At 56.3% G+C, this 14,675-nt stretch overlaps 1 non-coding gene across 1 annotated transcript in view; it reads right to left on the bottom strand.

Annotated features, from left to right (window-relative positions):
• The window catches only part of ELFN2, a 70,635-nt gene that overhangs the window by 47,204 nt on the left and 8,756 nt on the right, over positions 1–14,675 (bottom strand). The gene's annotated exons all lie outside the window — the stretch shown is intronic.

Raw genomic sequence — 14,675 nt, forward strand, 5'->3', positions numbered from 1 at the left:
ATGGGGCCGCATGCGCCAGTGCCTGTCCTCAGGTGGTGCACAGCAGAACGTCAAGTTCAGGCCGCAGGAAGGCGCAGCGGGAGCATCTCATCCAGGCCAGGAATGGCAGCACCTCCCTGGAAGGAGCCACTGCCTCCGCTGCATCTTGACGGATGAGTAGCAGCTGGTCAGCTGAAGAAGGTAGAGAGGCCGTGGGAACAGTATGTGCAAAGGCACAGAGGCATGAAACAGTGGTGTGTGTGTGTGTGTGTGTGTGTGTGTGTGTGTGTGTGTGCGCGCGCGCGCGCGCGCGCAGGGAACTCCACGGAGTTGGGTATTACTGGAGCAGAAAGAACGTCTGTTCAGAAATTCCTCCCTCCTGTCAACTGAGAACACAAGAGCAGGTCCAGGAGGGGACCAGAGCTGGGACGCAGGCCACTGTTACCTCCGAGACAACACCGTGTTCCACCACCACTGCCCTCTGCGACTGCACTCCAGGCCGCCTAGCACACTCCTATCCACCCTTCAAGGCCCCTCACTGCAGATCCAAACAAGTCATTATGCTGTCTGTGCCCTCTAAACTGAGCCCTCCTGGAGGGCAAGGGCTGTACGGACCGCGTCGTAGGTTCCCCGCACAGGGCTGGGCGCCAAGCAGGGTCCCAGCCCAAAGTCCTCCGGGGAAGAATCTTTCCCCACCGCCCCGCCCACCTCGGGAGCAGACACAATGGCCCTTGCGCCCTCTGGCGGATAGAGCGCGAAACTGCAGAGAGCTCCCTCTTCTGTGACCGCGGCTCTCACGCGCAGAAACTTCCCAAGAGGTGGGCACTGGCGAGGGCCACCTAATCCGCTCGGGCTCAAGGGACTGAGCCATGATCTCAAGGAATACCAGGCAGCGGGCGGCCACACGGCCTCTTCCGGCTCTGCTTTTGTGACTTTCCCAGCCATTTGCCCAGGGGCAGGTCACAGCCCCCTCTGGGCCTCAGCTTCCCTTCGATGAGAACGACAAAAGCCCCCCCTGTCCCCAGCACGATGCTGGGCTCGCCACGTGAGCACCCCCTTTCCCCTGGGGACCTCCAGGTCTGCCTGGTTTAGCTCTGGTGCTTTTGAGCTCCAAAGTGTTCTAAGACTCTCCCCCCTGGGGATTGCCCTCACTAGGCAGACATAAACCGGAAAGCCTTTCAAACTCTTAACTGAGTCACTGCCACTAAATAGAAGACGGAGTTGGCCTGGGCTAAGCGAGGGGCGGGGCGGATCATGCTCTCTGGACACCCGATTGGGCCTTCTCCGGACCAGCGCTGTCTGGTAGAATTTTCTGTGATGGTGGGAGTGTTATATCTGCACTGTCCAAAAGAGTGGTCACTGACCACATGTGGCTATTGAGTGCTCGCGGTTGTGGCTGCCGTGGCTGAAGAACCGCATTTTTAATTTTTGTTTTATTAAGTTAGATTTGAATAGCCGTATGTGGTTAGTGGCTTCCCATGTTGGATAGTGCAGGTCCAGAAAGACAGCAACCTCCTCGCTAAGATAGAGCCCATAGCTCTCTCTCCCTCTCTCTCTCTCTCTCTCTCTCTCTCTCTCTCTCTCTCACACACACACACACACCACCCTGAGCCCCCTGGCCAGGGTTATGATAAGGAGACTGCCTAGAATCTAAGTGGGCAGGTAAGGTTGAGACAAATGTGGGCAGCAACATGCCCATCTGTGCCCATGGTCACCGTCCTAGGTTAGGCCTTGCCATTTTCACCTGGACACCTGCAACAACCCTCCTCCTCACCCTCCAATAGCTCTCATGCAATGATGCCATGCGTGTCCTGTCTCAGGACAGTGCCAATGATTGGCAGCAGCTGCCTGGGTCCTCCCTCTGCAGGAAGTGTCATGATCAACTGGTGATGTCTGCCTCGGGGGCAGACACAGGACGAGCCGCGCGCCCTCCCTGCTAGGGGCGGAACCCCAAACTCCTTAACTTGCCCCAAGAAAGCCCTCTGCAGTCAGGCCTTTCCCGACCCCCTCCAGCATCTTCCCGTATCACCCCACGCGCGCTCCGGGTCCCGGCAACACCAATACCCGCCCTTTCCAGAACATTCCATGAAACTCTCACCCCATGCTTTCCACGCCATTTGTGCTTTTGATGCTGCTCCTCCCTCAGCCTGGGAGCCTTTCCTCCTCTCCTATGGCCTCCCCACCTGTCTGCTTCCAGTCTTTAACCAGGTGCTGCTCACAGACCACCACCTCTATGAAGCCTCCCCTGACCACCCCGAAGCGGAGCTGGCCAAGCTACTTCTCCCTCCACTGGTTCCCGGAACGCTGTGTGTAGGTCTGAATGACAGCACGCGTCACGTCGTACTACTAAGCCTTCTCACTCTCCCCTCCCACCCACACCGAATTTTCCTCCCTCCCTACCGCCGCGGACAGCCTCCCAAGGGCTAGTTGAGTCATCGGCGGAGTGATAACGTGGACGGGGAAAACGAGCAAAAGCAGAACCATCCCGGAAGCCTCAGTGCCAGATGAGAGGCAGGTACTTCCGGCTGCCTGGACCCCTGTCCTGAATCCCTGCCTGCCTGTTCTGGAATCTTCCAGAGGTGGTCGGAAGCGCCCTCTAACCGCACCCCAACGAGGGCCCCTTTCCCCCCCCCCCCCCGAGTCGACCGGATGTGGCTCACGTCCAAATGACCCCAACGCCCGGGCCGCGTCACCGCGAGGACGTGTCTTCCGGACGCTCTTCCCTTATTGCAGGGCTTGGAGAAGAGAGCAGTAAGAGGAGCCCACGCGGGCTAAAAGCTTCCTGTGCTGTTTCAGGTTGAACGGCAAGATCTACCCCTTTGGACTTAGAGGAATTGCTTTCCGCTCCGTCCACATGGCATGTTGAGTTGATTAAGAAAATTAGGTTAAGCAATTCTTTCAGAGAAACACGCAGACACCAGAGTGTGTATGGGGTGTCACGTTCCTGGTTTGGATCCAGACCAAAATTTAGATTTTCTGCTGTGCCTCCGATGCGAGAACGGAGGCTACCATCACCGGAGGCAAGAACCAGTGAGGAGAGACGGAACCCAGGAGGGAAACACTGAAGCTTCCCCCCTGCTAAAACCTCTGCCCCTTGCCCACCATGGAGCCATCCCAATGGCTCTGAAGACAAGAAGACCGAGCTTCTCAGGAAGGAGAGTCTTTTTTTTTTTTTTTTTTAATTTTTTTCAATGTTTCTTTATGTTTGAGAAAGAGAGAGAGAGATCAGGGGAAGGGCAGAGAGAGAGGGAGACACAGAATCAGAAGCAGGCTCCAGGCTCTGAGCTGTCAGCACAGGGCCCGATGTGGGACTCGAACTCACGAAACGTGAGATCGTGACCTGAGCCGAAGACGGATGCTTAACCGAGGGAGCCACCCAGGCACCCCGGGGGAGTCCTTTACATAGAGATGTTTTGTTTTGCTGTGACAGGTCAGGAGCTGGGGGGGGGGGGGGACGGGAGTTGGGAATCGCAGGTCAGGAGGTGAGATACAGGAGAGCCCCCAGAGAAGCCTTGGTTGTGAAGGAATTTGGGAGAACACACACATTTCCCAAAGGGATTTTTAAGTCATTTCCCTGTGGAGTGTGCAATATAATCCTCCTTTTTCCGCTTCAACCTCCCTAACCACCTTCCATACTTGCTTTAGAAAAGTCTACATGCTTGGGGCACCTGGGTGGCTCAGTCAGTTGAGCGACTGACTCTTGGTCTCAGCTCAGGTCATGATCTCACGGTTTGTGGGTTTGAGCCCCTCGTCCAGCTCTGCGGGATTCCCTCTCCCTCTCTCTCTACCCCTCCCTCGCTCACACTCTGTCTCTCTCTCTCAAATAAATAAAAACTTTTTTTAAAAAGTCTACATGCTTATCATATTAGTCATCTGTTACTGTGCAACTCAGTGGCTCAAAACTCAATGGCTTACATCAGCAAAAAAAAAAAAGAAAAAAAGAAACGGCTATTATCACACGGCGGCCGTGGTCAGGAACTTGGGACCGGGCGATTCTTGCTTGAGAAATCTCGGAAGACTGAATCATTGCTGGGGCTGCACTCATCTGAAGGCTGGACTGGGGCTGGGGGATCTGCGGCTAAGGTGGGTCATCCCCGTGGCTGACGAGTTAGTGCTGGTGGTTGGCGGGAGGCCTCAGTTTGCGTCCCATGGACCTCTCGCCAGGACTGCTCAAGCATCCCCCCAGCATGGCGGCTGCTTCCCCCCAGAGCAAGAACAAAGAGGAAGCCACAATGTCTTGTATGACCTAAACTCAGAAGCTACGCGTTCTCAATGTTTGCAATTTCCTGTCGGTTACACAGGTCTGCCCTGGTCGTTGTGGGAGAGAACCACACAGGGCATGAATGTCAGGAGGAAGGTACCAGCGGCAGCCATCTTGGCGGCCAGTGGGGTTGAGATCAATCAGCCATATTTGGGGAAAGGGGGAGAGTTCTGCATCCAGACTAGCAAAGGTGAAAACAGAATTTGGCAGGTGGATATCAGAGCTGGAGGACCGCATTCCATAGGATTCTATGGTTCTGAGAGTCTGGAGTCCTCATATCCATGAATCAAGGGCAGCTCAAAGCTAATGGGGCATGAAGAATGTACACACAGTTCCCGATGAGTCTAGACTAGAGGCCGGCTGGATGTGTGGGCCCCTTGAGAGGGGGCCTGTGAGGGCCAAGGCCACACTCCACGGGATATTTTGAAGCGTTCACGGGGAGACCCTTTGACCCAGCGATCCAATTATGGGAGGTCTCTCAGGGAAGTTCACTAAGGGTGCTGGTGGCGCCCTGCCTGCCTGCCTTGGAGCTGAGGTTCCTGGGTAGTGAGGTTGGCTCAGCCGTGTCCCATCTGGTCCGTGCCCTGGGTGCCCAGCCACTCACCAGGCACAGGGAGAGTGCTCTGGGAGGGCCCTCCTGAGCTGGCCCACCCAGTGGTGCAAGGGTCAGACAGGCAGCCTGCTCCACCCCAGGTAGGGTCTGCTTCCATGTGACAGATCACCTCCCCCCAGCCTTCTGTGCCAGGAGTCATTTCTGAGACACCGCCCCCCCCCCACCAGGAAGAGCCGGAAGGGGATGAGGGGAGGTTCAGGCTCTGTGCCTCTGACTTCTGCTGCCCATTAGCCAGAGGCTGCTGAGACCCACACTGTCAAGGTGTGGGCTATTTGGGTCCCAGCACCCTTATATGGGGCTTCAGAATTCTGCCGTCCAGGGACTCTGCTGGAGCCTCAGGCCGGGGCCCTGCGGCCAGAGCAGGGGGGTGGGGGGCAGGGATGTGAGTCTCAGCTGGCTCAGCGGCCACCAGGTCAGCCAGGCAGCCTGCATTATTAAGCCATCTATCTGGCTCTGCCCAGAGGGATGCTGGGGGTGGGGGTAGACTCACTGGCAATGCCTGGGTCCGGAACTGGGGCAGCCGGAGGCCCCTGGGACCTGGAGGCCACCGGCCTCGCGGCCAGGCTTCTCACTACTGACCTGCCGCCGGGCTCCGAGGCGCGGGAGGCTGCAGGGACCGGAGAGGCGCTGACTGGCCGCTTTCTTCGCGTTCTTTCCCTGCTCGACAACTTCCCGGCTCTGATTCCGCGGGGTAGAGTGCCAACTCCTTACACTAGCATCTGGAGTTTTCCGCAACCTGGCCACATTCTACCTAGAATCAGAATCGTGGCTCAAAATGGGAGGGGAGGGGGGGGGAGGAAATTTACTCTGTCTTTCAGGCTCGATGCCAAGTGTTCCCCATGAATTCAAGTCTCCGTGGGGGCAGCTGGGGGGGCTCAATCAGTTAAGCGGCTGACTTGGGCTCAGGTCATGATCTCACGGTTCGTGAGTTCAAGCCCCGCACCAGGCCGGCAGCGACAGTGTGGCCCCTGCTTGGGATTCTCTCTCTCTCTCTCTCTCTCTCTCTCTCTCTCTCTTTCTCTCTGCCCCTCCCCAACTTGTGCACACGCTCTCTCTCTCCCTCCCCCTCTCTCAAAATAAACAAACTTTTTTTTTTTAAGTTTGAAGTCTCAGTGAGCAGCGACAACAATCCTATGAGGTGCTTACTGTTACTACGCCCATTTTACTGATGAGGCTCAGAGATGCTGAGCAGTTTGACCAAGATTTCACGGGGAAGGAAAAGCAACACCACAATTCACCCAGGTTTTCCTGCTGATGGAACCGTGTTGCAGTCACAGCATTGGGGGGGGGCGGATTTTAGGCTGGTAGTCCCGTTCTTAGACTTTATACTTGATGTTCTCTCAGCCTAAAATCTGGGTGTCTCGAGGTCCCTGTGGGCGAGAGAGTAGCTGTGTGGCCCCAAGGCTCTGTGGGAAACGGGACGTACCAAGTTACTCAGACCCAAACCCAGATGCCACCTTGATGGTGCCTGGGCTCCCCGCAAACCGGATCCGTCAACAACTCCTGTCAGCTCTGCCTCCCAAGTGTATCCTGCACCCAGCCCCTTCCCTCCCCACCATTGCCACACGGCAAGGGGAGGGTCCCTCCTCTCTGTTCACCCAGAAGCTCTCACGCGGGAGACACGTCACAAAACGTTTGGGAAAGAAAATGATCAAGTTCGTGGCTGAGGGCACAAATGAGGGTGGGAAGGAAGCATCATCAGAGGAGGAAAGCGGCTGTCTGGGAGGGCAGGAAGGTGAGTGAATTCACTTCTGCCCTGGGGCCCAGGGGCGGGGCACTGGGCTAGGGGAAACTGGCACACGGAAAAGCTGTCCCCGCTCCCTGCCAGCCTGACGGGGGCACAGGGGCAAGCAGGCAGGGCGCCTGGAAAGGACAAGATACAGAGGCATGACATGGCCAGGACGGCAGGGGACAACGGGGACGCGGGAAGGCCACCCAGGACCCTGTCTCGTCCCTCCTGGGACTCTGCAAGGTCCTTCCCAGCCCAGGTCCGGGCGCCCGGGCAGCAGAAGCTCTGCGCGCGCCCCGGATTTCCCTGGTGGTGTCTCTCCCTTCCTGGACCACAGCCCAGACCTCAGATAAAAGAGCATCTTCTGCCCTTGCTCACCCACGAAAATCCTTCGGATTGCTCTGCCGGGGCTTTCTCTCCAGCTTCCCCCAAATCTCCTGCTTCCCCCCGACCCTCTACCACTTCCTCACTTGGGACCCGTGGAACCAGGTCCCCCAGCACCCCCATTTGACCCCCAGCACAACCACCAGACAAGCCTTGGCCTCCCCGACACCAAATACACCGGGTTTCCCTGGGTCTGACCAGGCCGGCGTGGGGAATTTCAGCGGAGGGAATTTTCTGCCAGAGGCCCCGTTCCGTTTCCTCCTCCCGGGTGCCTTGGGGGTGATGGGGGCAGAGCCCTAACAGCGGCACGCTTCGGCCCCCAGCACCACACTTCGGCCCCCAGCACCGAGAGAAAGAGGCCCCCCTGCGCAGGGCCTGGGGGTGGGACGGTATGTGTGAAGTCAGGGGGCCGTGTGGGAGCCGGGAGGGGAACAAGGCACGTGTCAAGGCCACAGCCAAGCAGGCTGCGTTCTGGGCAGGCCCCGGATCCCTGGGGAGGGTGCCAACACCCCCCACCACCATTTATAGCACGGCTGCTATAAAGCGACTATGAAGCGAAGGGACTGGTCAGGACTCATTGGTTGCCAGTGACAGAAACCCAACCCCGGGCCCAGGCTGCACTGGCTTAAACTGGAAAGGAGAAATACATGGGCTCCCATAACAGGGCAGACTGGGGAGGCTCGGCCTGGGGAGGACTGGGAGAGGCCATCTTGAATGCCATCAGCATTCTCTCCATCTCTCTCTCTCTCTCTCTCTCTCTCTCTCTCTCTCTCTCTCTCATTTAGTTCTTTCGGGACGGAGTCCCCCCAGCCCCGGGCTGACAGCCTCCCAGATTCACGGGGAGACAGGGAGAGCCTCGCTTCCCCTTCCAAACTGAGCAATCCTAGGGGAGGACTCTGATTGGCCCAGCGTGGGTCACCTGCTTACCCCCTGGACCAATCGCTGTGGCCAGGACGAGGAGGGCAAGTTAATGGCCCAGCCTGGGTCAGGCATCCGCACCCTTGTCACCAGGGGAGGGCCCGTCAGCAGAAGAATTGGAGGAGGGAGGGACCCTGGGCGGACACGAGCGAGAGCAGCAGGGCCGATTTTGTGTGTGTTTAATAAACATCTTATTGGGGAATAATTTTAGAGTTGGAGGGGGGAAAATGCAAAGGGAGCACAGAGGGCTTTGCTGTATACCTTCCCCCCCCCCAACCCCCCACCCCCGCTTCTCCTGACGTTAACGTCTTACGTAACCACAGCACGTTTGTCAAAATTAAGAAATTAGCCCTGGTAGGTTGCTGCGGCCCCAACTCCGGACTTCACGTAGATTCGCCCGTCTGTCCGCTGACGTCCTTCTTCTGTTCCAGCATCCCGACCCCAAGACCACATTGCATTCAGTCCTCACGTCCCCGGAGTCTTCTCTGCTCTCCCGGAGGGTTCCCGTTCTTCCCTTGCTTTTCATGACCTTGGCAGTTTTGAAGGGTGCCGATCAGGTGTTCTGTCGCAGGTCCCTCAACTGGGGCTTAGCCAGTTTTCTCGCACCGTGGGTCATGGGGCGGGGAGAAGAGCACAGAGCTGTGACGCCCTTGTCACCCGCTGTCTATTGGGGGGTCCGCGACATCCACGTGACTGGCGATGCCAACCTTGATCACTTGGGTAAGGTGGGGCCTTACCTCCATTTTACAGAGGGGGAAACTGAGGCTTGGAAGGGCTAAGCGGCTCGCTTGCTTTAGAACGAGTGGTGACACAGACTGTGAACCAGTCCTGTCTGGCTCCCACTATCCCACAGTTCCCAGGAGTTTTAGACAGGGAAACTGAGGCAGGAGCCCAGCTCTAGGCGTGGGAAGGTGAGAAGGGCTCACCATGGAATCTTCTTGAGGCTTGCAGCAAGAACACAGAGACCGAGAATTCTCCTTGTGGGGCACCTGGGTAGCTCAGTCGCTTGAGCATCTGACCCCTGATTTCGCCTCAGGTTGCGATCTCAGGGTCGTGGGATCGAGCCCTGCTCAGCATGGAGCCTGCTTGAGATTCTCTCTCTCCCTCTCTCGCTCTCTCTCGCCGTCCTTTGCCCCTCTCCCCCGCTTGCACTCTCTCTCTCACTCAAAACAAAAACAAAAAATTCATCTTGCAGGTGTGAGGCCCTGTGGGGACGGGCCTAGGAGACCCCCGGAGACTCTAGCCAGCAGGGGCAGAGAAAGGAGACAGCCTGGCACAAAGACAGGGGCTCAGCCAGGTAGGAAAAATGAAGGGGGGAGGGAATGGTAAGTATGACCAGGCCACAGCAATCTGGGAAGGCTCCCGGGAAGAGAAGGCTGAGGACAGGGAAGGCAGCTTAAGTGCGAGGGCTGTCGCGGGAGACGGGAGAGCAAAGTGTTTATAAAACCGTGGGCGGTAGCCTCCAACAAGACTGGGTTCGGTCTCTTGCATACGGCCGCCTGAAGAGGGGTCTTGGGCAAGTGGCCTCCTCCCAAGCTGCTTTGGGGCTCTCTGTCTCCCGGGCTCTGCCTGCCCTGCTCCCCCGAAATGTTCACTCCGGCACCTGCCGTCGGACCACTCCATGCCGGACCAGCCACATTCTTCGCAGGGCCCAGCGACAAGCGAAAATCTGGAACCCCTTCCCGTGTTCAAAAACGATCAAGACTTTCAGGACGGTGAGGCAGGACCCGACACCACGCGCGGGGTCCCTCAAGGTGGGGGGTGACGGCACAGGTCACATGCCCAGGAAGCTGAGCCGGTTCCCAGCCCTCCGTGACCACCCTGACCCGGCGATCTGATGGCCGTATTTTCTCTACGGTCTTTTGGCCATTAATCCCTTGGCACCGCTGGGGCCGTCGTGGCTGTTCTGCCCTCACGTGATTTGTCCTTGTCTCGCCCTGGGCGGAAGGCTGGGTGAGGTGAACTCCAAGGTGCTCCCGACCGTTCGATCTGATGTCCTTTAATTTTATGGCTTTAATATCTTCTGTCGGGAAGCTTCCGAGCTCCCGTGTCTAAGATGCCAAGAGTCGTGGGGTCAGGGCTTCCCTCGTGTGGTGTCGAAATCCCCGCCGTCCCCAGGCAGGGCGCAGGCGTTAGAGGAGAAAGTAACTGTGGCAAGGATTTCAGTCACTTGTGGTTTTGCAAATTGGAAACGTGAAATTAACTGTGGATCTTTGTGGAAATCGCTGGGTTCTTCAAAAGGGCCACGTGTCTCCCAAAGCCCGTCGGTCTGTGACGGTGGGTCCGAAGGGTCCCAACCTTCCCTCAACCGGGTGCTCGTCAGCCTGGCTGGCCCAGTTTTACGTTTCGCGCCTTACTCCTCCTTTGGTGTCATTTTATTTATTTTATTATTATTATTTTTTTTTAATGTTTATTTTTGAGAGCGAGAGAGACAGCGTGAGCGGGGCAGGGGCAGAGAGAGAGAGGGAGGGAGACCCAGAATCCGAAGCGGGATCCAGGCTCCTGAGCGCTCAGGACAGAACCCGACGCGGGGCTCGAACTCACGGACCGCGAGATCCTGACCCGAGCCGAAGTCGGACGCCCAACCGACTCAGCCCCCCGGGCGCCCCCATTCCTGCTCACTTGTTAACTTTGCTTCCCCAACCCCTTTGTGGTCAAGAGGCAGGACATTAGAGTCGTCAGCCGGCCTGCACGCGTCTCTTACCTCTGCCAGGAAAACACATGGAGTTCATGGCATCTCTCTGGGGCTCAGTTTCCTCATCCGAACATTCGAGACTGAATTAGCCCCGTGTCTTTGGTTACTACTCTGGCTTAAAACTTCCAGCGGTGGGGAAAAAAACCCACCACTGTCTGACTCTGCTCCCAGTTTTGTGGGGCAGGAAGCCCGGAAGGGCTCAGCCGGGCAACTCTCGCTTGGGGTTTCGATGTGGGTGCAGTCAGATGCCATCTGGGGCGGCCGTCGCAGTCACAGCGGGGCTGTGTGGCGTGTCCGGGGCGGCTGGCTCACACGGCTGGCCTCTGGTGCCTGCCGTAGTTCGGCGGCCGTGCTAGAGCCGGTGACCGAAGCGCTTTATAGCCATCACGGCAGCTGGGCTTTTTCCAGAACGAGTGTCCCGGGAGCCAGCAGCTCTGTGGCCTTTTCGTACCTGGCCTTAGAAATCACAGCCCTTGGGGCGCCTGGGTGGCGCAGTCGGTTGAGCGTCCGACTTCAGCCAGGTCACGATCTCGCGGTCCGGGAGTTCGAGCCCCACGTCGGGCTCGGTGCTGACGGCTCGGAGCCTGGAGCCCGCTTCTGATTCTGTGTCTCCCTCTCTCTCTGCCCCGCCCTGACGCATGCTCTCTCTCTCTCGAAAATAAACATTTTTTAAAAACCCGGTCACTTGGGGCGCCTGGGTGGCGCAGTCGGTTAAGCATCTGACTTCAGCCAGGTCACGATCTCGCGGTCCATGAGTTCGAGCCCCGCGTCAGGCTCTGGGCTGATGGCTCAGAGCCTGGAGCCTGTTTCCGATTCTGTGTCTCCCTCTCTCTCTGCCCCGCCCCGACGCATGCTCTCTCTCTCTCGAAAATAAATAAACATTTTTTAAAAACCCGGTCACAATACACACAAAGCACTTGGAACAGCGCTGGGCACCCAGGAAGAACTTAAACGCGTTTGCTGTTGGATCATAGCCCCACATGACGAAAATGGGCCGGTCATACAAAATGGTCTGTTGAAACACTGAAGTAGGGGTGAAGGGATTAACAAAAATTCTCCACTTCAGAATAAGGCGTAACCATCGATTGTGGACAGGAATTTGATTACGCCTGTGGAATGTGCTGGTGTGGAGGCGTAGGATTTCGCCCAAGGAAAGAGGAAAAGTAAAAACAGGAAATACAGCCCTTAAATACCTGCACCTGGGATCGCGTCATACCCCGGGCCAGTGTGGGGTCTCTTATGTCACGTTGTCCGGCCAGGTGCCCGGGGGCAAGCCTCTGAAGTTGGCACATCTTTTTCCCCACGAAGCAACCAAGGCGTCGCTCTGGGAACCCACGGGAGTGTTTCCGGAGCGAGCACAAAATAAAGATTTCTGGCACGAAATTGACGACTTCCGTCACTAAAGGCAGAGAAGGGACCAAGAGCACAGAGGCGTTATTCAAAGACGCTCGCCTCGTGGAAAAGCCAGGTAGAAGCTGTTCTGCTGTCGGGAAATTTACAGACCCAGCCACACGGTGAATGACAAGTCAGAGAGAGCAGGTTCAATGACGTTATCTTTCATCCAGTGAGACTCCAGGGAGTGCGGGCGTGGTCGGGACAGTTAGTGGCCAACGACGGAGAAGATGGGTAGTTCTCGCACATACCTGCTGGTAGTTACTCCCCCTTCTCTCTTTTTCTTCTGCAGAGATAGAAACTTTCCTGGATACATGCCCAGATAAAGGCTACATTTTATTTCCCAGTTGACCCCCAGTGGACGGTGCAGACGGGCGTGGCCCCGTGACGGGATTCTAGCCAAGGAAATGAGGGCAGAGACAAGCGGTGCCATTTCCTATTCCTGCGTACCTCTCCTTTTGTTTTCCTGCCCTTTTCCCCGGGGCTGGAATGCGGTTGCAATGGCAGGAGCTGGAGCAGCCATCTTAAACCAGGTAGGCGAGCCACCTGCAGGTTGAGGAAGGCAGGTAATACAATAAAAACCTGCAACCTATCAGCGTGGGTCCCGTCGTGCTGAGACTGTTGTCTCGGAGAAAAGTACCTTTCTATCTTATCTCAGTCACGGTTATTCAGACTTTTGTTATAGCACACCTGTGTCCTCAGGAACACATCTTTAATTTACGAAAGCATCTGTGGCTCGAGTTTTTCCAACACCCGCAGCCTGATCTGCCCCTATGTGAGGGAAATGTCCTCCATAATGTCTTTGAGCCCCAAATAAATTACTCAACACGGGTGCTGCAGAGGAGGGCGTTTTTTGGTTACGTCGATGATAACTTCGCGAGCCACGGCGCAGACTGGAAGGGGCCGCTGAGATCAGGACTGACTCTCGGCCACCACGTAGGCTGCAAGGAAGGGTGCCAGCTACGTGGATGGAGGCACCTGCTGGGGAATGCCAGCGCTCACAGCGTATTCGCACCGAGCGGCTGGCAGGCGACAATGTGCTTCCTGCTCTTCATTTGTTGCCGAGAGAAATCGAGAAAATCACAAGCGCGATCAAGCCAAGGCCACCGAGTGGACGTCTTTTGAGCCAGCTGTCAGCAGAGATGGGCCGAACAAAAGTCTGCCTTTCCAACCTGAGCAACTCTCACTGTCGAATGAAGGTGCAAGCCGACTTTGGCTCAGGTCATGATCTCGCAGTTCGTGGGTTCGAGCCCCGCGTCGGGCTCCGTGCTGTCAATGCAGAGCCTGCTTTGGATCTTCCGTCTCCCTCTCTCTCTGCTCCCCACCCCACGGCTCAGGCGCATGTTCTCTCTCTCAAAAATAAATAAACATTAAAAAATAATAAAAATATGGGGCGCCTGGGTGGCGCAGTCGGTTAAGCGTCCGACTTCGGCTCAGGTCGTGATCTCATGGTCCGTGGGTTCGAGCCCTGCGTTGGGCTCTGGGCTGACAGCTCAGAGCCTGGAGCCTGTTTTGAATTTTGTCTCCTTTTCTCTCTGCCCCTCCCCTACTCGTGCTCCGTCCCTGTCTCTCAACAATAAATAAACGTGAAAAAATTTTATAATTCTGTGTCATACAATATTTTTATAACCTTATAACTAGTATTTTTAATAATGATAATAAACTAAAATGGGGCACAAGATTCAAAGTCTTCCTCCGTGGACACGACAAAACCAATGTAACCCATTCCTTTGATTTTAAGAAACGTGAGTTGGCCATACAAGTCAGCGCCTGGGATAATCGGATTCTGTCGCCTTGGGGCTAAATTCCCATTTTCACATCTGATAAAAAGATACCAGGGTTTTGAAAGACCGACTGTGGGACAAATCTCTTGATTCCCCCACGGCCTGAGTCTGTCCCAGCACTGGGCGATTTTCTCCACTGCTCAGGGGGAGAAATCGATGACACAGCAACGAGCATATTAAAAGCCCCATCCAAGAGCTGTCACCGCACAAGAAGGAATGCTTTCCGGTGTGAAATGCAACCAAAGCGGGGCCCGGGCGGCTGGCCCGACAACATCCCAGCCCTCGAGTGCGCTGAACGCGGCGCCTTCTCTTCTGACGGCGCCGGGGAGAGGCTGCCCTGTGACATCACTTCTTCATCCGCTCAGGGGCTGTGTCCAATCCTCACAGGTCCGGGACCACCTGACCGCCACCAGGCGCTTGTGCCCGTCCGCCCCACAACCCGTGGCCGAGCGATGGTGAAGTCGAGACGACAGCTGCCTGGATGGGAACAGCTCAGGTCATGATCTCACGCTTTGTGGGTTCGAGCTTTGCATCGTATGGGATTCTCTCCCTCCCTCTCTCTCTCTCTCTCTTTAAAAATTAAAAAATAGGGGCGCCTGGGTGGCGCAGTCGGTTAAGCGTCCGACTTCAACCAGGTCACGATCTCGCGGTCCGTGAGTTCGAGCCCCGTGTCAGGCTATGGGCTGATGGCTCGGAGCCTGGAGCCTGTTTCCGATTCTGTGTCTCCCTCTCTCTCTGCCCCTCCCCCGTTCATGCTCTGTCTCTCTCTGTCCCAAAAATAAATAAACGTTGAAAAAAAAAATTTAAAAAAAAAAATTAAAAAATAAAAACAATAAAAGACGGAGAATTACAAACATACTTATCCCTTCCAGTGACATGAAGGCCCTTGTCTAGGTGCCTCACGTAAGGGGAATCCTCCA

The sequence above is a fragment of the Felis catus genome, chromosome B4 (assembly GCF_018350175.1).
Source record: "Felis catus isolate Fca126 chromosome B4, F.catus_Fca126_mat1.0, whole genome shotgun sequence".
Classification (NCBI taxonomy): domain Eukaryota; kingdom Metazoa; phylum Chordata; class Mammalia; order Carnivora; family Felidae; genus Felis; species Felis catus.